At 39.5% G+C, this 23957-nt stretch overlaps 1 long non-coding RNA gene across 1 annotated transcript; it reads right to left on the reverse strand.

The window, feature by feature from the left end:
* Positions 1-1261: 1261 nt before the first annotated feature.
* Positions 1262-15676, reverse strand: LOC127799220 (uncharacterized). Its single transcript, XR_008022563.1, has 3 exons — positions 15535-15676; positions 15360-15404; positions 1262-10837 (listed from the first exon to the last, which is right to left on the reverse strand). It is a non-coding gene; the product is annotated as an uncharacterized LOC127799220 (long non-coding RNA).
* Positions 15677-23957: the final 8281 nt, after the last annotated feature.

Consider the following 23957-nt stretch of genomic DNA (forward strand, 5'->3'; position numbering starts at 1 on the left):
TTGATAACTTATTTAAATACATTTTTAAACTGACGAGAGTATTTAAATAAAAGAAGTAAATAATCCTAAATTATAGAGACACCTAGAGGTATTTTTAAATTATAAAGAGTTTACACTTAAATGACCCTAGACGGTAAGAGTTTTAAATATAATTATATTTTAATTTTCTTATATTTTCAATCACATATATTGATTACTGTCAATTTTCACTAATGAAATGTTAATATAGTAGAATAATCTTGTCATATTATAAACCCAATTAACATTTATTTATTCAATTTCTCCTTTGATCTTTTCCAAGTTTCAATTTTAGATGGAGAAGGTTTGTTTACAAAGAAGTGTTAAATAATATTTTTATTTGAGTTAAAATGTATTTTTAATGGATGGGTCAAGCTTAGATGGATGGAGTGGTGAGGTGAAAAAAAAAAAAAAAAACCAAATTTTGTTGATTGAACTTATGATATGGCATAGCAAATGTGAAGATTTCATTTTTAGTCAAATTTAGCGATAATTAGTGTGAGTGACTGAAAATATAACAAAATCAAAATATAATAACTAATTTACAGTAAATCTGATTAAATGACATTTTGGTAACTTACTCCTCAATTTCTATAATAAGGGTGAGTAATTGAATTTTGCACTTATTCTTCCCACCATTGGGTTTGATCATCATTAATTATTGTAATTTCAAGGTAAACTTCCTAATATCAACAACGACGATATCTTTTGATAAAATTATTACTTAAAAGGTTCAATAATAAGAATCACACTATAATTCAATTGAGGGTCTACATTCAATAAATGCTTTTAGTTTTGATTAGAATCCTATCTCAGAAAGAACAGCAGCAAGAAGTAAGCTCATGTGGATAATTATTCTATTCCACCATCCTTCACCATAACCATACAAACATACTATTATACGGGATTCTTCACAATACAAAAACAACTTAAATCTCTACAGACACAGACACGCCACAAGGGTCATAATAAGTCACTAGAAAGCTGATTTCACATAATTAATATCTACCATTTTTTTGGCTAAGACACACGGATCGTCGTTCTGGTCATTGTTTGACTGTTCATCAGCTTGTTCGATTAAAACTGAAGTTGTTTTCCCCATCATGTACCCAGATATTAGCAAATGCAATGATAGCACATAAGCATACCTCAACTGTAATTTTTGTTGAGTATATTAACTTTAGGTACAAATGCCTTTTTGACTTTATCAAATCTCTCCACTCAGTCAGATGGTTACCCAACACGGATCTTCCCTGGTTTCTTAGAATTTGTAATTGGGAAAGTTCTGAAGCTTCATATGCTTTTCAAGAACACTAACAAGTATACAAAGCCTGTAACCCCCGTATATGGTAATTAAATTAATTTTGGGGTAATTGAATTTAAAAGAATTATTAAAATAAGTTGTTGGGATTAAATAAAAATTTAATTATATGATTTTATGGAAATAAGAAATTAAGATAATTAATTTTGTTATTTGGGAATTTCTGGAAAGAGAAAAAAATTAAAATAAATTAAGTTGTGTGATTTTTAGAAGTTTTGGGCATAACTGTAATTAAATTAGAGGGCGTTTGTGTATTTAATGGAAGTTGTGGGGTGCTGGCGTGAATCGTGGAAGAGGGAAAAAGTCACCTTAAATATAAGTTAAAACTTATATAGGTTGAATGAGCATGCGGGCGCGAGCGGGCGCGCGCGAGGCAGGCATAGGCGAGGTCGAGGGATCGAAACGCGGGGGGGCAGCTGTGCGCGAGGGCTGATTTTTAATCAGCCAAGCACCCCAAAACGACGTCGTTTCGGGGTGAAGGCGGTGGCCGCCCCAGCGCTGCCACGTGGCCGCGCGCTGGCCACTTCTTTTGGCCGATTTTGGCCGCGATTTAAAGCCCGATTTCGGGCACTTCTTTTGCTCAAACAGTGAGCAAACTTTGGCAGAAAATTCAGCAGCGTGCGCGACATAAATCTGAGAATTTTGGGGCTTCAAAAATTTAATTAAACTCTGTTTAATCCCTGATTTAATTATCCAGGTATGTACCTCAACTAGTAATTAATATTCTCTGTGGTTGAAATTTCATTTGGGGCTCAATTTTATTAGTTTTGTCTATAAATGGAATATTGCAGTTGGTATAACGTTGACCGTGTTTTGTCAAATTGAGCCTAAGATTATCTCCGGAAAGGCAAGTTCTATATACCCTCATTGTCGATTCTTTCGATGTCAATTTATTTGGCCTCACTTCGTTAGATTTGGCTGTTAATAAATTATGGAATTTAAACGGTGTGTTTAATAATTTAATTTATTAACCTGGTTTCGAGGGTATTAATCGTTGGTTGCCTACGGGGGTTTGTATCACCCCCAATCCTATGGGAATGATGTTGTACTCACCCGGGGCTAGGTTCTTAACTGTCGGGTATTATTATGGATTTTCGGTTATTTATTGGCTAGAGCGGTTGGGCAGTGGGGGCAAGGGTTAGCCGTTCGGTGACGGTGAAACTGTTGTATGGTCTATTTTAGGCCGTCAGATGGTCTCTCCTGGTCACTAACCGCTGACCGGTGTCAGGCACTGCTAACCTACTCTACCGTTATGTGATTATAGCATGCTTGATTATTTCATTTTTGTTGCATGGTTTGGTATGCACATGGGTTCGGGCTGCATGATGAGATCATCATGATTTGGTTATGCTTGATCACGGACATTCTAGATTGGTCAGGTTGCATCCAGCACGGGCATATGTATCGCGTGTGATTTACTACGTGGGCGGAGCATGGCTTGATGCCTGGATGTATGGGCGCCTTGTATCACGTTGGTGCTCATTACGCCTTGCATTTTATATGCATTACATGGTTACTGGTAGTTATTAGTTCTCGGACGGGAGTACCGTTCCGAGGGAGCCTTTGGCTCGGCTGTCGGGAGTACCGGCAGGGATACGGATGACGGGAGTACCGACCCGGGACAGTGCGCACAGGTTTGTGGTGATTTATGTTGCCTTTCAGGGCAGCGACAAGTTGGTATGGGACTTGGGTGCCAGGTGTTCTATGTGGGCCCCAAAGACCGGTATATGTTTTATTATGCGGCACTATTGCGTTGTTGCGTCACATGACTTGTGTGTACATGTGGGTTTATATTTGGGGTGATCTTCTCTTCTGTTTCGTTTACAGCCTTCCTTATTATATAAACTTGCTGAGTCTTGTGACTCACCTTGCTTTCCATCATTCTAGGTAAGGGTAAGGCTAAAGTCGAGGGCGAGGACCGTGCCACCTAGCAGCCAGCCGTGTCGGTAGGGTGTACAGTTAGCTGCCCCCGTTTTCTCTGATGTTTTGTTAAGAGTTCTGACTCTCATTTTTGACTATGCCCGGTTGTTCCTTGTATCTTTTATCGTTGGCACAGGTGTCTGTATATTTTTATATACTCCTTGACTGCTGTTCCAGCAGGGTACTTGTAGGCGTGCATGTATATTATTTTGCTTCCGCTGTTGTATTTTTCGTATGTATGCATGCCAGGGTATTTTTGTCTTGTGTTTGTTTCTCTTCTCTCATGTAGGCGCTCTCGTTCGGATAGACCGGGCGGTTGGGATATCCGGGCGGGGTTGCCTACAATGTTGGTATCAGAGCGTCATTGAGTCAATTTGGGGGACAAGTAACTGTACACCAAGGCTGTTAGGTAGAGTTAGAGTGTCAGGTCGTGTCCTTAATTTCGAAGTGCGTTCTAATTAATTTTGGTTATGTAGGACTCATGGACGCACGCCGTGGACAAGGTCGTGGTAGACCACCGATGCGAGGTAGAGGGCACCTTGTTCCTACTCCTGAGGTACAGGCGACAGATACAGGAGATGAGAGACAGCCAGGGCCTCCGGGCATGCAGGAGACATTGGCAGGTCTTCTACGGGCTGTAGACGTACTGGCGGCATCTCAGTTACGTCAGGAGCGCAGTCATGATGGTAGGACCGCTACGGCCCAGGCGTCACATTCAGGTACACCGGGAGCAGGGGACAGTTCTGATGCCGCATTACTTAAAGACTTTATGGCCCTACGTCCACCAGAGTTTAGTGGAGGTGCCGACACGACAGAGGCCGAGGATTGGCTATTGGCTGTGGAGAAGCATCTACGATCTATAGGCTGTGCAGAGGCCCATAGAGTTCGACTGGGGACCTTCTTGTTGCGAGGAGACGCCGAACGATGGTGGGAGACCACCAGACAGCGATATGGTGATGGAGGCCCGACATGGGCACAGTTTGTCGCGGCATTCAATGAGACTTATATACCGGCTTGGGTTAGAGAGCAGAAGGTGTTCGAGTTTGTTGACTTACAGCAGGGAAGGCGTTTGCAGTGTCAACCGCCGAGGCAGCTGAGGGCAGTGATATGGTACAATGTATACTTTCTCTTCATGGCCACGATGTACGTGCTTTATTTGATACAGGTTCTACCCACTCTTTCATAGCACCCCATTTGTTGCATAAGATCCCGATCTCGTGTACCCCATTACCCTATGATTTATCTGTTTCGACACCGGGAGGGATGGTATTGTTGGGAAGTGAGATGGTCAGGGATTGCGAGATAAGGATTTATGACCAGGTATTTTTAGGAGATCTTATTGTTTTGGCGATTCAGGATTTTGATTTACTGTTGAGTATGGATTGGCTCTCACGGCACTATGCTCGGGTTGATTGTCGTCGGAAGGTAATTTCATTTGAGCATCCGGGGAGACCAGTTGTTACATACCGGGGTGTGAAGCCAGTGGTGACTACGCCGATGATATCGGTTATGCACGCCGAGAGACTTATTCGACGTGAGTGTGAAGCCTACTTTGCGTTCGTGACCGTGATAGCTGGGGAGAAGAAGGAGTTGGCTGCCTATCCTGTGGTGCGAGACTTTCCAGATGTGTTCCCAGATGAGTTGCTGGGACTACCACGGCACCGGGAGATTGATTTTGCAGTCGATCTGTTGTCAGGTACGCAGCCTATTTCCAAGACTCCTTACCGTATGGCTGCTAATGAATTAAAAGAACTTAAGGTGCAGTTGCAAGATCTTTTGGAGAGGGGGTTTATTCGACCGAGCACATCGCCATGGGGGGCTCCAGTATTATTTGTGCGCAAGAAAGATGGGTCTATGCGACTATGTATAGACTACCGGCAGCTTAATCAGGTAACAATTAAGAATAAGTACCCCTTACCCCGTGTGGATGACTTACTGGATCAATTGCGTGGTGCATCAGTGTTTTCCAAGATAGACTTGCGGTCAGGTTATCATCAGGTGCGAGTCAGAGATGAGGATATTGCGAAGACCGCATTTCGTATACGTTACGGCCATTATGAGTTTGTGGTCATGCCATTTGGGCTGACCAATGCACCTGCGGTATTTATGGATCTGATGAATAGAGTATTCAAGGAATATTTGGACTCTTTTGTCATAGTTTTCATTGATGACATCCTAATTTACTCACCGAGCCCTGAGATACACGAGGTACATCTGAGCATGGTTTTGCAGAAGCTCAGAGAGGAGCAGTTATATGCCAAGTTTTCGAAATGTGAGTTTTAGCAGACCCGAGTGATATTCTTGGGACATGTGGTCTCAGATGAGGGTATCTCAGTAGACCCAGAAAAGACTAAAGCCGTGATGGATTGGCCGAGACCGATGACAGTGACGGAGATTCGGAGTTTTCTTGGCCTTGCCGGTTATTATCGACGATTCATAGAAGGCTTTGCACGGCTTGCATCACCCATGACGAAGTTGACGAGGAAAGGCGTCAGATTTATTTGGGACGAGTCTTGTGAGAGGTCTTTCCAGGAGTTGAAGCGGCGTTTGACTTCAGCACCAGTACTGACGATACCCAGGTGTGGTGAGTTATTTACTGTATATAGTGATGCCTCGTATACAGGGTTGGGATGTGTTTTGATGCAGGACGGCTGAGTGAATGCTTATGCATCCAAACAGTTGAAGAGGCACGAGGAGAATTACCCTACACATGATCTGGAGTTGGCGGCTGTCGTGTTTGCCTTGAAGATTTGGAGGCATTATCTTTATGGTGAGAAAGTCCAAATATATACAGATCACAAGAGTCTCAAGTATTTATTTTCTCAGAAGGAACTTAATATGAGACAACGCCGTTGGTTGGAGCTGCTTAAGGACTATGATTGCGAGATCCTCTATCACCCAGGTAAAGCCAATGTTGTAGCAGATGCACTGAGTCGTCGTGGAGCATCAGTTGCAGCTATGATGGTGCAGGAGTGGTTCTTACTGGAGCAGATGAGTGATCTTACTATCTCAGTGGCATCAGATAATCCTACACTCTATTGTGCTGCCATGAGTATCCATTCAGATCTTGAGGATCAGATTCGCGATCGACAGCGACAGGATGTGGAGCTTGACGCGGTTATGGCTGATATGGAGAGATTTGGTCCATTGGGGTACAACCAGAGGGATGATGGTTTGCTATTGTTTCGTGGGCGGATTTGTGTGCCGAGTGACAGTGATATTAGGCAGAGGATCCTAGAGGAAGCTCATCGTTCTCCCTATACTATCCACCCTGGGGCGACGAAGATGTATCAGGGCTTACGACGCCAATATTGGTGGAGCGGCATGAAGAGGAGCGTAGCAGAGTTTGTATCCCGATGTTTAGTGTGCCAGCAAGTTAAAGCTGAGCACCAGAGGCCTGCGGGATTGTTACGACCTTTATCTGTGCCGGAATGGAAATGAGAGCGTATAGCTATGGATTTTGTCTCAGGATTGCCACGATCCAGCCGGGGGTACGACTCGATATGGGTAATTATTGATCGGTTGACTAAATCAGCGCACTTCTTACCTGTCAAGAAGACCTATCATATTCATCGACTGGCCAAGCTATACATTGATGAGGTGGTGAGACTGCACGGAGTCCCAGCTAGCATTGTGTCAGACAGGGATCCTCGATTTACCTCACGATTTTGGGAGGCGTTGTAGAGTGCTATGGGGACCCAGTTGACTTTCAGTACAGCTTTCCATCCTCAGACTGACGGGCAGTCGGAGCGGACCATACGGACTTTGGAAGATATGCTCCGCGCCTGTGTATTGAATTTCTATGGGAGCTGGGATGACCATTTGTCGCTAGTGGAGTTTGCCTACAATAATAGCTTCCAGGCCAGTATTGGGATGGCACCATTTGAGGCATTGTACGGGCGACCTTGTAGATCACCACTTTGTTGGACCGAGATTGGGGAGCGAGCATTGCTTGGACCGGAGTTGATAGAGCAGACATCAGAGAAGATCCAGTTGATTCAGGCTAGGATGAAGGCAGCTCAGGACCGTCAGAAGAGTTATGCTGACAGACGACGCCGGGATTTGGAGTTTGAGGTGGGTGATCATGTTTTTCTTCGGGTTATGCCGATGAGGGGTGTTCGACGCTTTGGAGTATCTGGCAAGTTGAGTCCTCGCTATGTGGGACCGTTTGAGATATTTGAGCGAGTCGGACCGTTGGCTTATCGATTAGCTTTACCCCCTCAGTTAGCCCACGTACATGATGTCTTTCATGTTTCTATGCTTCGTAAGTATGTGGCAGATCCCGGGCATGTTATTGATTATCATCCTCTCGTGGTGCAAGAGGATGCGTCATATACCGAGTTGCCTGCTAGCATTGTGGATCGGAAAGAAAAAGTGCTCCGTAACCGTACGATTCCCTATGTAAAGGTCCAGTGGCAGCGACATACCCCTGAGGAGGCTACTTGGGAGCTAGAGGAGGAGATGAGGCGACTTCATCCTCAGTTGTTTGCCTAGCCAGGTACGAATTTCGAGGACGAAATTCTTTTTAGGGGGGGAGGATTTGTAACGCCCGTATATGGTAATTAAATTAATTTTGGGGTAATTGGATTTAAAAGAATTATTAAAATAAGTTGTTGGGATTAAATAAAAATTTAATTATATGATTTTATGGAAATAAGAAATTAAGATAATTAATTTTGTTATTTGGGAATTTCTGGAAAGAGAAAAAAATTAAAATAAATTAAGTTGTGTGATTTTTAGAAGTTTTGGGCATAACTGTAATTAAATTAGGGGGCGTTTGTGTATTTAATGGAAGTTGTGGGGTGCTGGCGTGAATCGTGGAAGAGGGAAAAAGTCACCTTAAATATAAGTTAAAACCTATATAGGTTGAATGAGCATGCGGGCGCGAGCGGGCGCGCGCGAGGCAGGCATAGGCGAGGTCGAGGGATCGAAACGCGGGGGGGACAGCTGTGCACGAGGGCTGATTTTTAATCAGCCAAGCACCCCAAAACGACGTCGTTTCGGGGTGAAGGCGGTGGCCGCCCCAGCGCTGCCACGTGGCCGCGCGCTGGCCACTTCTTTTGGCCGATTTTGGCCGCGATTTAAAGCCCGATTTCGGGCACTTCTTTTGCTCAAACAGTGAGCAAATTTTGGCAGAAAATTCAGCAGCGTGCGCGACATAAATCTGAGAATTTTGGGGCTTCAAAAATCTAATTAAACTCTGTTTAATCCCTGATTTAATTATCCAGGTATGTACCTCAACTAGTAATTAATATTCTCTGTGGTTGAAATTTCATTTGGGGCTCAATTTTATTAGTTTTGTCTATAAATGGAATATTGCAGTTGGTATAACGTTGACCGTGTTTTGTCAAATTGAGCCTAAGATTATCTCCGGAAAGGCAAGTTCTATATACCCTCATTGTCGATTCTTTCGATGTCAATTTATTTGGCCTCACTTCGTTAGATTTGGCTGTTAATAAATTATGGAATTTAAACGGTGTGTTTAAAAATTTAATTTATTAACCTGATTTCGAGGGTATTAATCGTTGGTTGCCTACGGGGGTTTGTATCACCCTCAATCCTATGGGAATGATGTTGTACTCACCCGGGACTAGGTTCTTAACTGTCGGGTATTATTATGGATTTTCGGTTATTTATTGGCTAGAGCGGTTGGGCAGTGGGGGCAAGGGTTAGCCGTTCGGTGACGGTGAAACTGTTGTATGGTCTATTTTAGGCCGTCAGATGGTCTCTCCTGGTCACTAACCGCTGATCGGTGTCAGGCACTGCTAACCTACTCTACCGTTATGTGATTATAGCATGCTTGATTATTTCATTTTTGTTGCATGGTTTGGTATGCACATGGGTTCGGGCTGCATGATGGGATCATCATGATTTGGTTATGCTTGATCACGGACATTCTAGATTGGTCAGGTTGCATCCAGCACGGGCATATGCATCGCGTGTGATTTACTACGTGGGCGGAGCATGGCTTGATGCCTGGATGTATGGGCGCCTTGTATCACGTTGGTGCTCATTACGCCTTGCATTTTATATGCATTACATGGTTACTGGTAGTTATTAGTTCTCGGACAGGAGTACCGTTCCGAGGGAGCCTTTGGCTCGGCTGTCGGGAGTACCGGCAGGGATACGGGTGACGGGAGTACCGACCCGGGACAGTGCGCACAGGTTTGTGGTGATTTATGTTGCCTTTCAGGGCAGCGACAGGTTGGTATGGGACTTGGGTGCCAGGTGTTCTATGTGGGCCCCAAGGACCGGTATATGTTTTATTATGCGGCACTGTTGCGTTGTTGCGTCACATGACTTGTGTGTACATGTGGGTTTATATTTGGGGTGATCTTCTCTTCTGTTTCGTTTACAGCCTTCCTTATTATATAAACTTGCTGAGTCTTGCGACTCACCTTGCTTTCCATCATTCCAGGTAAGGGTAAGGCTAAAGTCGAGGGCGAGGACCGTGCCACCTAGCAGCCAGCCGTGTCGGTAGGGTGTACAGTTAGCTGCTCCCGTTTTCTCTGATGTTTTGTTAAGAGTTCTGACTCTCATTTTTGACTGTGCCCGGTTGTTCCTTGTATCTTTTATCGTTGGCACAGGTGTCTGTATATTTTTATATACTCCTTGACTGCTGTTCCAGCAGGGTACTTGTAGGCGTGCATGTATATTATTTTGCTTTCGCTGTTGTATTTTTCGTATGTATGCATGCCAGGGTATTTTTGTCTTGTATTTGTTTCTCTTCTCTCATGTAGGCGCTCTCGTTCGGATAGACCGGGCGGTTGGGATATCCGGGCGGGGTTGCCTACAAAGCCTCTCCCACTTCCATCCACCAAAAGCACAATTACAGATTCTAAGAAACAAGGAAAGATCTGTGTCGGGTAAACAATTGATTGAGTGGAGGGAATTGACAAAGTCAGAGGCACTTGTTCCTAAAGTTAATTCGCAAACAAAATTGTTGTACAGGTCTTATGTGTCATCATTGCATTTGTTAATATTTGGGTACCTGATGAAAGAAGCAACTTCAGTTTTAGTCGAAGAGGTTGGTGGGTTATGGAATGGTAAAAGGAACGACAATCGTGCGGCTTCACCAATATGCTAGAAATTAATTGTACGAATTCATTTCTAGAAGGGATGAAAAATACGAAACTTTCAATCTTAGTATTGAACCTGGCTATCTTCCAGTTTAGCAGGGTCAACCATGGTATTTTAGGATCCTCCCCGTGGAGATGTTGGCATTCAACCTGACTCTCTTCCATTTGAGCAGGGGTAACCATGACAGATCCCAATTCTCGTCAAAAAGAATCCAGAGAAATAAGATCTTCAAGTGCAGCCAGGAACTGAATTCTCCTCTTCTTTTCCAAGTAGGGGATATCGTGGGGCACTGTGGCAGGAACGTTCTTGACATAGTACAAGGGCAGCAAAATGCTTGGAGACCATGTAGAATCTGAACAGCAATTTGGCGTCAAATACCTCATTGAATATAGAGGCAATAACTTCGTGTAAATGATCAGAACTCATTTGGTGATGAATTCACGATTCCATCCATTACTTGCGCTATGCTCTCCAAAAGTTCCTTTTCACTTCAGCTTGCTAAGTCCACCAGAAAGACAAGTACTTCAGGAAACAAAGGAAGAATAACAGAGAAGAATAACATACAGTGCTATACAGAAAGCCAGAAGATATTGAAGTCTACTTAGATTATCCCTTTGAGAAACCAGAAATTAGGTTCGATCCTATAATTAGTCCATGCAGTTCTAGCTTTCAAGAAGAGATGGCATGATGTTTGTTAGGAGAAACCTTTATCTCAATCCAGGAAATCAAGAATTTGTCAGAAAAGAATAACAAGAAAAGGTACTAAAATGTAAAAGAATGTCAATATATTTCAACGAACCAAACACATGGTACTGGATAATAGCGCGAAATAAGTCTGAGCAAACAAAAACTATGAATATGAGAAATAACTATATGAACAAGATATAACTTGGGCTGGAAGTGTGTACACATATTGATGTGTGATTCTAAAACAAAAAAATAAATAAATTACTAAGTACTGATTTGGAAACAGGCATGTTGAAACTCAAGTAAGCATCTAACTGACTCAATTTTGAGAAACTAACTGAATAGATAATTAGCAGAATTTTGGATGTGTTAATGCGCTTAATGAGAGGATTCCAATGTTATAAAAATTATTGATTTTGGTTAAGATTTGTGAGAGTTAGATTAACGGCATAATAAAGAGTAATTAAGATTAATTCTGCAAGGTTAGTGAAGTCCAGCTGTAAGAAGAATGTGTTGTTGCAAATCTGAATTTGACTAGGAAAATGTGCACATTAACAATAAAACGGAAACGCAATTGTATAATGAAAACAGATTTGGAAAAGGAACATAGAACTGGATTGAAGTGAGATATGCCAAAACAAATATCCTTAAGACAAATTTTGCTCCCTCAATTGTGCTAAAGGATCAATGGACGTCTGTCTTCCAAGATATAATGCTTTTTCCAAAAATTAGTATAGCACAATACTAACCTTGTCGGGCAAAACCAAACTTGATTGTACTCTTCTTGACTGAAGGAAAGAGATTAGAAACTCTTGCCCTTAGACGTAATAGAGGATTAATGAAATAAGAAAGTATATTGGAGAAGGAATGCATGGAGTCAATAAACTCAAATTGATTTTGGATGATTGAAATGGAATTAGAGGGGTCCTATTTATAGTTTCTAAGTGTCCAATCGTGAAAGGTCATGTTGTTTGATCCGGATCCATTTGGATCTTCAGATTGCATCCTTTTAAATTTGGGCGACCTAGCGGTTCAAATTGCACCCTCTCGTGAAAGTCTGCATCATTTACCATGTACCTTTCACATCCAAACAAACATGTCCACTTACCCACACCTCGTATGAACTGTTGCATCCACTCGGCACCCCACTGCACAAAGGCATTCCACATATGCACCTCGAAATGCCTCTGCCACATCATTGTCACGTCAGTCTACTTGCCACGTCATTGAGCCACTCGACCATGCATTTCTGGAAAATTTTCTCCAAAAACCAAACTGGGAGTTGACTCCCTGCATCCATAGTCGACTCCCAGTCATCCATAGTCAACTCCCAATATACCAGAGTCGACTATTGCAAAGCCATAGTCGACCTAGTCAAGAGCGTATTATGCAAAGTCAATCTAACCAAGAGTCTCTCTTGGACAGTTGACTCCCACTCATATGACAGTTGACTCCAACTTCCTGGAAGTCAACTTTAATGACTAGAGCACATCATAAGGCGTTTTCAATGTGGGATTCTTTTCCCACATTAAAGGACACTTTACACCTTGGAGACTCTTCCAATTCACATGTTTAAGACCCCTTAATTCCAACAGAATGGAGGGACATGGAGAAGATGTAGAAGCTTCTAGAAGGGGGAGTCACTCACCTCCTTATGATAAAACAGGTGTTGAGGTGGACGAATGAGAAAAACATGGGCAGAGAAGGATAGGCGGCAACCAAGGATGATGCAATATGCCCAACTTCTTCCCTTGGCTTATAAGAGGCACTGCTGCAGTTGTTCATACCTGCACATCTACTCATTTGTCATCTCGTTACGCAGCTTTCCTCAAAATCAAGGAAAAATTATGGAAATGGTAGATAGCACAGTTCCTTTTGTGCTATCAGACCATCAGTTTTGAGCGATGTAATAAAGCTAAATTCAAGGCAGAAACTGACACAGAAGTAAGCATATTCCATTGTGACCTGTGCATCACAGATCAAAAAGAAAAAAAGAACTCTCTAGTCTCTACAAGATATTTTTAGGCCCCACAAATTTTAACATTCCAAGACTCCTTATTGCCAGGATTTTCAAGCACAGGGATTTGGAAAGGCACAAAAAAACCTAAAATGAAATATTACAAGCTAATCTAGGAAGACTTTGGAACATTAATGCTTCAAAACATAAAAGCCTAAGTGATTTGAAAAGTGAGAGTTGGAAACTTTTCAAAACATAATATCCAGAAACGATTGATTTTTCTTAAGCTAAGAAAATAAGAATTTAATCAAAAGGAGAGAAATCTTGCACACATGAACTATATACTATGTATCTATGGGGAAGCATGAATCACCGAGAAAATATAGAAAAAAGGATAAAGAAAAAGGGAAAGGCAAATTTTCAATCAAACTTACGTAAAGCTAATAAAACTAGTAAAAATGGGGTTAATAGTGGAATGGGATCAGATGTAAAATATTTTCTTGTTTGAGAGTACAGAATGGAAAATAATGGGAAACGTTTATCATTGTTTAGGAGTGCAATGGGAAATGGATGGAATTGAAGGATATTAAAACAACAAATGACCATTAATACCCATTTAATGAAGAGATAGTGTTATAAAGCTAAGGAAAATCTAAACTTTTAAAAAACTATAAAGGTTAGATAGATTGTTATAAAGTCAAGAGCTTCTTTAAAAGAAGCTGGTTAAGCCAGTGGTTTTTTAAAGGAATGCTGGTTGAACCAGGGATGCTTTCAATAAAAGTACTTAAAAAAACGCTGGTTCAACCAGCGGTTGTTATTTGGAAACGAACTTTGTTATTTGGTTTGGATTTTAGTTCAGTATTTTTTTCTTTTTTACAAATAGCAATAGGTTGGGGGTTGGTTGGGGGGGAACACACAAAGTATTCCCCTGCCCCCCATCCCAGCTCTGACAAAAATAATGAACTTCTTGTAAAAAAGGAGAAGAATTCCTAACTTTTAGCAAAAATGTAATCTTAGTGTACAACCAAGAAAAAGAAAAACAGTGAGAAAGTTTCCACCCTTTTCCTTTTCATGTCCACTGCATATTTGTCATGACCCTGGGGGGTAATCTTGTAATTACCTATCTCTTGTAGACTGTTGGGGGGTTAGAGGCCTGTCTTGGTGTATATTATGGGGGCAACCAGAATTGGGGCAGGGAAGAGCATACTTAGCACGCTGTCGATCCTCCATCCCTGCAACTCCACCATTTCTTGACACCAGTTCATCGCTTCTTGTTGCTTCTCCAACGCTTCTTGGTGCTTCTCCATGGCCGCTTGCATGGCTTCTTTCCACTCTGCCAAGTCCTCCGGTGTTTGGTGTATGCCCTCTTGGGTGTGGGTCATCCCAAACTCCATGGACTCCAGCCTGATCTCTAGCTGCTTCAAGCGCGTTCCCTTGGCCATGGCACCTTGAGACACACTGAATTCCTCAATTGTGCGTTCTGTCCTTACCACACTGAAGTGACCCGCTTTGTCCAATGCTTTTTCCACCGTGGCACGGTTACCGCAAGTCTTCCCACTGCCAGATCATTTGGCTCTGATACCACAATTGTCAAGCCCTTGAATTAGGACTAGCAATGTCATTAATGCCGATTGTAAGAATGAGAGAAGAGTGAGGTGGGGGGGGAGAGAATCAGAGGATTATTCATTCATTCAATTGGTGAATCCCTTGTGTGCCGTGCCGTAGGTCTCTGTTAAAAGGACCTCTAGCCATACAACAACTTCCTCTAACCACTTAACAGCCTACACTGGCTGTTACAACCGTTCTTCCCACCTCTAACCCCCCAACAGTCTACAAGAGATAGGTAATTACAAGATTACCCCCCAGGGTTGTGACTATTGTTCCAAATTTGGAAACCCAATGGTACCATTTACATAGATAAAGCTGAACTAGTAACGTATGATTCATAGAGGGTTAGCAATTGAAGTTGAATCAGATTTACCTGATGAAGCAGGTAGAGTACAGCTATGGAATAACAAGGATCTTGCTAGCAACAATGTAGAACTAGAATACTCTTGAAAAGGATATGAAACAACTAAAATTGTATTTTCAATAAAAAATGTGGTCGTCCGAAAACCGAACCTCCAATCTCAAAATATAATGCGCGATAGACGCATTTGGTGATCAAATCTAGACACGTTTACCACAAATCAATCAAATTTAAATGCAAGTTAACAGAACATATTCTCTCATGAAATGAACCCTAGATGTTCCTATTTGATTCAAATTCAAACAGACTACAACAGGAACCGTATGTATGAGTTGATAGAACATTTAATCATAGATCAAAGAAGTAGAAGAACCAAATTTCGGTACAGCAAAAGGATAAGAAAGTACCAGAATCGTTTGCTTTCCGAGAATTGAAGAGAGCCTTCAATTGATCTGCAACAAAAGAAGCCGAAGCGAATTTCAAGTAAAAATCAATCCCCAAACTGAAGATTAAGCCATTGGAATTGAAATAGAAACTCAGAATTGAAGTGAGAGAGAGAGAAGGATTCAGAAGACTTCTTACCTAGAAGGAGGCTCTCGAGGCCGTCCACCGCAATTCGCATCGACAATTGTTTGGTCTGTTCGTTCGGTGCGGTATTTATATGCATGTGATGAAAGCTTGGAAGGCTGGATCATGAAACGTGGCAAGGAGTTGGAAACGACTGCGACAATTGTACGAGAGCGATTTTGTTCACCCTTTAACGGAGTAACCATAATCCTCACTGTTTTTGTACGGTGAAAAGTAACGAAATGATAATAAAAAATTATTCTATATCATTCTGTTACTTTTTAATCTCACAAAAACAGTGAGAGTGATAGTCACCCCGTTAAAAGAATGAACAAAATCGCACTCTAATTGTACGGTTCACACCGCAAATTGTGAAATTTATAGGTGAATGTATGCAATTTCTTTTTAAGAAATAATAGGAATTTATCTATTCTTTCTCTCTCTATATATATAAAATGTATTTTTTAATTACAAAAGTTATTACTCTAAATTAAAATACATATTTTAAAAATATAAACTAAACTAAAAAATACTAGATATAATAAAAAAATTAAAATAAAATAATTACATAACAGAGATATTTTCAATGCCTAATTGTGCACAATGTTCGAACAGTACTTATAAAATTTACGTACTTATTAAATTAGAAATAACAATGAGTATCTTACACAATTTCTATGCTATTACTAAATCGACAATTATTTCAAGAGTCTCAAACTTGCAAAGAGATTGCTAATCATGTTTTAGTTAACGTTGTCTCTATCATCAAGGAATTGATCATCGTATTCAAACCCCATCCCTTTCTTTTGACAAGATTTTCTTTTTTGATTCCCTAATTTTTGGTATTAAGATCTTATGTTAACATAGGGAATGATTAATAGCCTCATGTTTCACTAAAATTTAACATGAATTCATCGTATTGCAGATAAAATAAATCTTGAAATTAACATTGTTATGCATAAAAATATTGAAAAGAGAAGAGCAGTGCAAATGCCACATGGCAGCCCCATGGGTGACTAAAGAAAGCCACCCAGGGGTGTGGGCGCGCCCAGCACGGCCCTTCCGCGCGCACAGGGCCCCCCGCGCCCGCGGCCAGGTAGCACGCGACTACTTGGCGGGGCCGCACCCCTAACCCTCAAGGCAATCCCCCCGAGTGACCCCACTCGGGGGGGGGCTCAACTGCGTGTGCGCAATTGAGCGTGCGCGCGCCTCTGCACACGGACAAGCAAGCACGCGGCCGCCCACGCACACCCCCGCTTGCGACCACCCGCACGCACGTCCATTGGCGCATGCGGCCTCCCCATGAGCACGGCCATCCGCTCACACGATGCGTGCCCCCGCGCATGGCCCCTCGTGCTCTCCTTGCCCACGCTTGTGCATACCCCCGAGTGAGGGTCACCCAAATTGTCGCACTAACATCCACGTGCCCCCTATTCTTGCGCCAACGCCTCCAAGATAATCGGCCTAAAACTACACTCGCGAGACTCGGTTAAAGTCTCTCCGAGATTCTTGCTGCAAAGCTCGGGACACGCGACACATGGATGCCCCTCCTATTGCTATAAATAGGAGGTCATTTTCCCTCATTTGGTATGCAATCTCTCGGTCTCATATTTACACTCTTACTTTCAAGTATCCTACTTCTACAGTGTTCTAATTTAAGCATTGGAGGATTCACGCAAGGACCTTCGCCCGTGCCCCTAACCGATTCTTTTTCCAGTAGGTCATCCATCGTTCTCATCCTGACCAAGGGGCTCACCCATAACAACAATAAATTTGTAGAAAGGGAAACTACAGATGGATGACCCTCTGATGGATGATTCGAGCGATGGGTGACCCTCTCGTGGTATATCTGAGCAATGGATGAGTATGTTTGAGTTTAATGTTTTATGTTTTGAATATAAATAGAAAACACATTTGAAAAAAAAAACATATTTTTTGTGATTTAGAGAAATAATTTGTAACTAAAATATGCTTCTAAAAAATATAATTTTTGGTTTGAAATTAGCTTTTAAATATATTTTTATGATAAATGGGCAAACTGGATGTTTGTCATTTAATGTCAAGTAATATCTTATTCACATTTTCATACATGGAACATAAAATAGTTATTATCTGAAATAATACTAAACATAAAATAATAATATTTAATCCTATCATCATTTTAAACCAAATCTTAACTTTGTCTCATTATTATTTTATTTCTTAATCGAATGACATCTATAAGTATAGAAACTAGGATTAAACAATTTTTTTTTAAGATACGAATATGGTGATATAAACATTCGAGTATAAAGAAAGAAAGAGAGAGATGACGATAAAAAAAAAAAAATCAAGTATAAGGTTACAATTAGGAGACGTCTTCAACCCATGCTCTCATCCATAAATTAAATACATTAATAAAGTCGTATTCATCTTTAAATAAAATCATAAATTAAATGCATCTTTATACCAATATAAGAAGTCTTCAAAAAAACTAACACTTCAAAACATGAAAGTCCAAGTGATATGAAAAAGTAGAGTAGCAAAGGTTTCAAAAATAGTATCTATAAACTATTGTTTTTTCTTAAAATAAGAAAATAAAAATTTCATAAAAAATCTTCAAAAAGGGATAATAACAAAGAAATTAGCTTTGATTAAGGCAGACTGAAAATATTATGTTGCTTGCATCGGGTAATATAATGTTTGCTCGATACAGGCAAAATGAAGGGGGGGATGTGGACCCCATCCCCCTTGCATACTTGCGTCGAGCAAACTTGATGTAGGCAAGAGAACAAATCCGCAATGCAGTATTATCTAATGTTCTGCTCTACTATTTAAAATATTTTTTAGATTCCTAAAGAGAGGCCTGAAAGTTGGTAAAATTACAAAGAAATTTCTTTTAGAATGGGTCCAGTGAGGGGAAAAAGCTGGCCCTCGTCTCATGGGATCGGGTGGCATTAAGCAGGAAGTTTGATGGTCTCAGGTGGGCTCTATATCCTCAGTAAAAATAACACTTTGTTGTTTAAATAGTGGTGGAGACTCCTTAAGGAGGATGGCTATTTGTGATAGGATGTTACTATGGACAAGTATAATGTTAGTCCCTTTTGGCCTCCTTCATTTATTTCGTCTTGTCATTTTAACACAGTTTGGAAGGATATTTCTCTATCTCGTCTCGACTCTTCAGAGGTTAGAACTGTGGCTAATAGCAGTATAAGTTTTGGGTTGGAAATAGGGACCAACTGCGATTTTGGGAAGATAAAACTAGTTGGGACTACCTGTGTTAAAGGAGAGGTTCACAAGACTAAAAATTATGGAGGGTAAAAATCATTGTATTTCTAATGTGGGCTCTTAGTTAGGTTCATTATGGATTTGGAATATGCATTGGAGATGTTCTTTATCCTAGTGGGAATCAGTACACTCGGAAGATCTTATGCAACTAATCTCCTTAGTCTTTCAATATTAATTTGAAGACAGAATCACCTGGTCTTTGACGACAAGTAGTGGCTTTCCAGTCAAATGTTTGTGCCTGCAATTGGAAGCTAATGTTGTGTTCAACACGAGTATTCAATCATTGGGGCTTGTTAGGAATGGTTAGATTACTCTTGCATCACCTATAAAGTGGAAATTTTACTTGGCTACTTAGGCTCTACAGGATTAACACAAAAGTGAACTTAGCAAGGAAGGGAATCTTGGGGGCTTATAATATTGCATGCCCATTGTGTGATTTGTCTGAGGAGTTGGTGGATTACTTATTCCTCCTATGTGAGGTAAGTTGGAATTTTTGGTGCAATATCTTCAAGTGGTGCAGGTTATGTTGGGTTGGTCCCAAGTGTACCTTGGATCTATTTGACTAGTTGGGAGGTTTTATCTATGGAAAAACAATTGTTATTCATTTTATTTAGTATTTTATGGTTGAATTAATCTACTTTACCCGACAAATGTATAGAAGGGCTTATCGAATGGTGTCAAAAAGACTAACCTGTCCTCGCCCAAATTGCAAATTTGCAAAATCTGCCACTGCCCGTTGCTTTCTTCTCTCTCTCTTCCCAAAGCCGCCGTTGCCTTCGCTTTGCCCCCTCGTTGCCATCGCCTTGTTGCCTCGCCTCGCTGACTTTCATTGCATCCTCCCTTCACCAAGGATGTAGCAAAGGTTGGTGGGGCGAGGCGATGGCAGCCAGGCGACGGCAGTGGTAGTTGGCAATTGTATCAACGGCCATAGGAAGGGAGAATGGAGAGAGTAGCAGGTAATGGCAGATTTTGCACATTTGTAATTTGGGCGATGGCATTTTAGTCTTTTTAATACCCTTCGGTAAGCCACTTGGGGCATCTGTCGAGCAAAGTAGCACTGCTCTTTATGGCTATATGGTTGAAAAGGAATAAAATTGTGTTTGATAATGTTTTGGTACTTGCCTCGATTCTATCCATGCTTGCCATTACACACTTCTTCTATTGGATACAAGCTTGGGAAATCTTATTTTCATAGTCTTGCTTACTATTTTTTATAAGTGTCAATCTGTTACGTTTTTAGAAGAGTTGATCTAAATCTAGTTTGACATGATAAATCTCAGTTTCAATTTCAAAAGGCTTCTAATTCTCCAGCTTTAATTGTGGTTGTATGTTTCAAATTTTGGTCTTGTTTAGATTACTTTTTGGTAGTGTTTTGTGGGTGTTGTTATTTGGATCATTTATTGCCTAATATATTGTGAGGACCCTCTCTTAGAGATCGAGATCCTGCTATCATAGGAATCTAAGAGAAAATCCCAAAAAGATTGGTATAGATAAAAACTCAAGTAAATAATTTTTTAATTTTTTTTAAAAAGCAAAAACAAAATAAATATTAAAATCATAAGTTCATTTAATACAAACGTTAAGGGTTTATTCATCCGTAGTTCTCAAAATGTTCCATATAACAAAATGTGACAATTTTGCCATTGCACCCGAAATACTCCCAAAGACTTTTTCCATCGTGATTGTTCCATACACAAATATATCCAACGAGAATCAAGCTCCACTAAGCTCACCCTTGACCTTCGTTTTCCCCTTACTTTGAATGATGTAAAAGCAAATATGATTTGTTCAGTAAGTATAATTTTAAAATAGACAAGAATCAATACGAATCGAAGCAAGCAACAGAATTACTTATTTACATTAAACACATCCACAATATGCTTCACAATATCATATAAAAATATATACATGCATGTATGCACCCATATGGCCCTTGGGGCCCACGTAAATCACACTGACACTCAAAGCCTGAAAATACGTACCTGACTTATGATCATATACATGCAAACACTGATTTTCATCAAGCGAGCCTAGTGAGTCAAAGCTCCATCAACACTGATTTTCATTAAGCGAGCATAGTGAGTTGAAACTCCCTCGCATCAGATTTTCATCTACCGAGCTTATGGGTATACCTTGAGACCATTGTCTGCCGTGCAAATTAATCATCATGTAACACTTGAGCAATTTCAAGACATATGTATTCATACATGATCATACATTCTTAAATATTCCAAACATATGCTCATACATAATCATATATTATACACATCATCATGCTCATGGATGTATATTTTTAACATATAGCCCCAATCACGATCAACCGTAACATAAAATCAATTAATGTACACATTAACAACCAACATGATTTATGAGGGATCATGTCATCTGATTAGCATGTTCGGTTATTTTGTCGACTAGATATAAAATAAGTCTTCTAGACATGTTTAGGGTTATCTTCTCATTACTCTAGGCCATGATACTCTTTGATATCATTAGGTTCAATTTGGGCGAATTTTAAACCAAAATAAGTAATTTTATCCATGTGCATAATTTTTACAACGATGAAGGTAATCTAGAGTTACCGAAACCCTAGTGCCTTCTAACGATATTAATAAACCCAAATAATCAACATATATGAAGTTATACATACTGTTTGAATAGAATATCATAGAATAAATATAATTCATCAAGAAGTTAGAGAAGCATGGATCATCAAAAGATAAAATTTAATATAACGAAAAACATCATTCCTTTAAAAATATAGGATGAACCGAAACCCTATTTAGGCTTTTTGAACAATATTTAAAAAGTATTCAAGGAAGAACAATAATATTAAACATGATAGAGTAGGCAAGAATCATAATATCAAACATAGGGAGTATAACGAAAACAAAAAGAAATTGAATAAGAAAAATTCTAGAATTCCATATTACAAGCTGTGACTTCAAGAACCTATTTTGGGCTTATAATTTGATCAAATACCACGAACAATATGTCTAAATTGAATCTTAGGATCTCTAATTTCTGGAATAATAAATGGATTTCAAATCGGATATAATCATAAAGAGTTATACCCCAAATAATACAACAATGTCAATTTACCCGAAAATAGTAAATTCCTAATTTAAGCAATGATTCATAAGGCTATTATGGGCTCAAAACTTAGTCAAATAATTCAACTAATATGTCTAAAATGAAGCTTATGATGTCTAGTTTTTATAAGAAAAAACGGATTTCAAATCAAATATAATCACAAAGAGTTATACCCTAAAGAGTAAAGCAAGGTCTATTTATCCGAAAATAAGAGTTTCAAAAACAAAAATTCAAGAATGAAAAGAATGAATTTTCTAAAATGGAAAAGAGGTTTAGGAACTTGCCTCAGATGTTTTTCCTCTTAATTCTTGCTTGAATAAAGCTGCTAAGGTGTTTAAAGTGAGCTTGGGAGCTATGGAGGTAAGAAAAGCTTGGGAGAGAAAGAAGGTAGAAGATGAATTTTGTTTAAGTGTGAGAAAATGATTAACAAAAGAGCATTATCCCTCTCTTTTCATACTAAGGTGTGGAGGATAAAGCCTTCCCACTCCCTTAATTTGTGGTGACATATTGATTAAAGTGTAATTTTGTTAGTTAAAGATGTAACATGATAATATAGGCTAGCATTGATTATACACCTACTTTTCTTTCTTTTTCTTTTTTAATGGATAATAATGAATGGAATCTTCCCATTCTCTTAATTTGGGATGACATATTGATTAAAGTGTGATTTTGTTAATTAGAGAGGTAACATGATAATATAGACTAGTATTGATTATACACCTACTTTCTTTTTTTTTTCTTTTCTAATGGGTAATAATGGATGGAGCCTTTCCACTCCCTTAATTTGTGGTGACATATTGATTAAAGTGTGATTTTGTTGGTTAAAGAGGCAATATGATAATATAAGCGAGTATTGATTATACACCAACTTTCCTTTCTTTTTCTTTTCTAATGGGTAATAATGGATGGAGCCTTCCCACTCCCTCTCATTATTTAACTTGTTTTTAGTGGTGATAAGAATGCTAAGTTATCATTAGGTTATTTTCATATTTTTTTTATAGTCTTTTTTTTATCCTTTTGTTTAATTGTTTTTTAAATGAATAAATGTGATTAATCATTCTCTCATTTTAATATGAAATTCATCTTAATAATAAATGATCCTAAATAATCTATTTTTCCAATTAAAATGACTAAAAATAGTCATTTTTCCTTTTATATGGGCAAAATAGTCATTTTGGTCAAAAAAGACAAAATAGTCTTTTCAAAAATCGAAAGGTGACGAAACATCAACTCTCATTATGCATCAAAAATACATCATTACGGCTTCATGAATCTAAATTTTTGGATTTTTCACTATTTACACTTTAGTCCCTAAACTTTTACCAAATTACAAAATGTGCCCTAAACCGATTTTTTTGAAATTTCACACACAATCATGGTTGATTATAAACATGCATATTCTATCTTCAAACATCAAATATAATTGCTCAAAATCATTGATCAATAAAAAAAATGTACAACACATGCGAGAATGTCAACAAAATGACTTAAATCCGTTAACAGTAGTTACATATATTCTTAATTTTATTTGCATTAACAAAATTCTAACCTTTTTCAAAATAAAAGAAGAACTTTGTATTTGCATCACCTTCTAATAATCACTGAACCTTTGTCTTTTGCTTCCATTTTAGTTCTTGCCTTATAAGATGTTCTTTGAGACTAAGCTGCAGACTTAGTAACTTCTCTTAAGTGGCTGCGTTTGATGGCTTGATTAAACACTCACATCTACCAAAAGATTCCTTATTCCACGTAATAAGATTCTTCTTGCCTTACCTTGTATCCTGAAAGTGATTTGCCTTAACTTTACAACAAACTTAGTAGGGAAAATATCACTTTGAATATGGTACTTCTACACGCCTCAAAATCACACAAGATTTATGTGCCCACTGTTTTCTTTCGATGGTGAACCATAAGGATTACTTTACCTGGACAAAAATGCCCTAAATCTATTCTATGATGTCTCTGCCACTTATTTATAGTTGCCATTGCATGGGTACTTTTGTTATGATATTTTCCCACCCAAATCTACAGTTAGTTTTCTGTTCTGTTCTTTATCTGTATGATGTTTTTGCCACTAA

The sequence above is a fragment of the Diospyros lotus genome, chromosome 1 (assembly GCF_014633365.1).
Source record: "Diospyros lotus cultivar Yz01 chromosome 1, ASM1463336v1, whole genome shotgun sequence".
Taxonomy (NCBI): Eukaryota; Viridiplantae; Streptophyta; class Magnoliopsida; order Ericales; family Ebenaceae; genus Diospyros; species Diospyros lotus.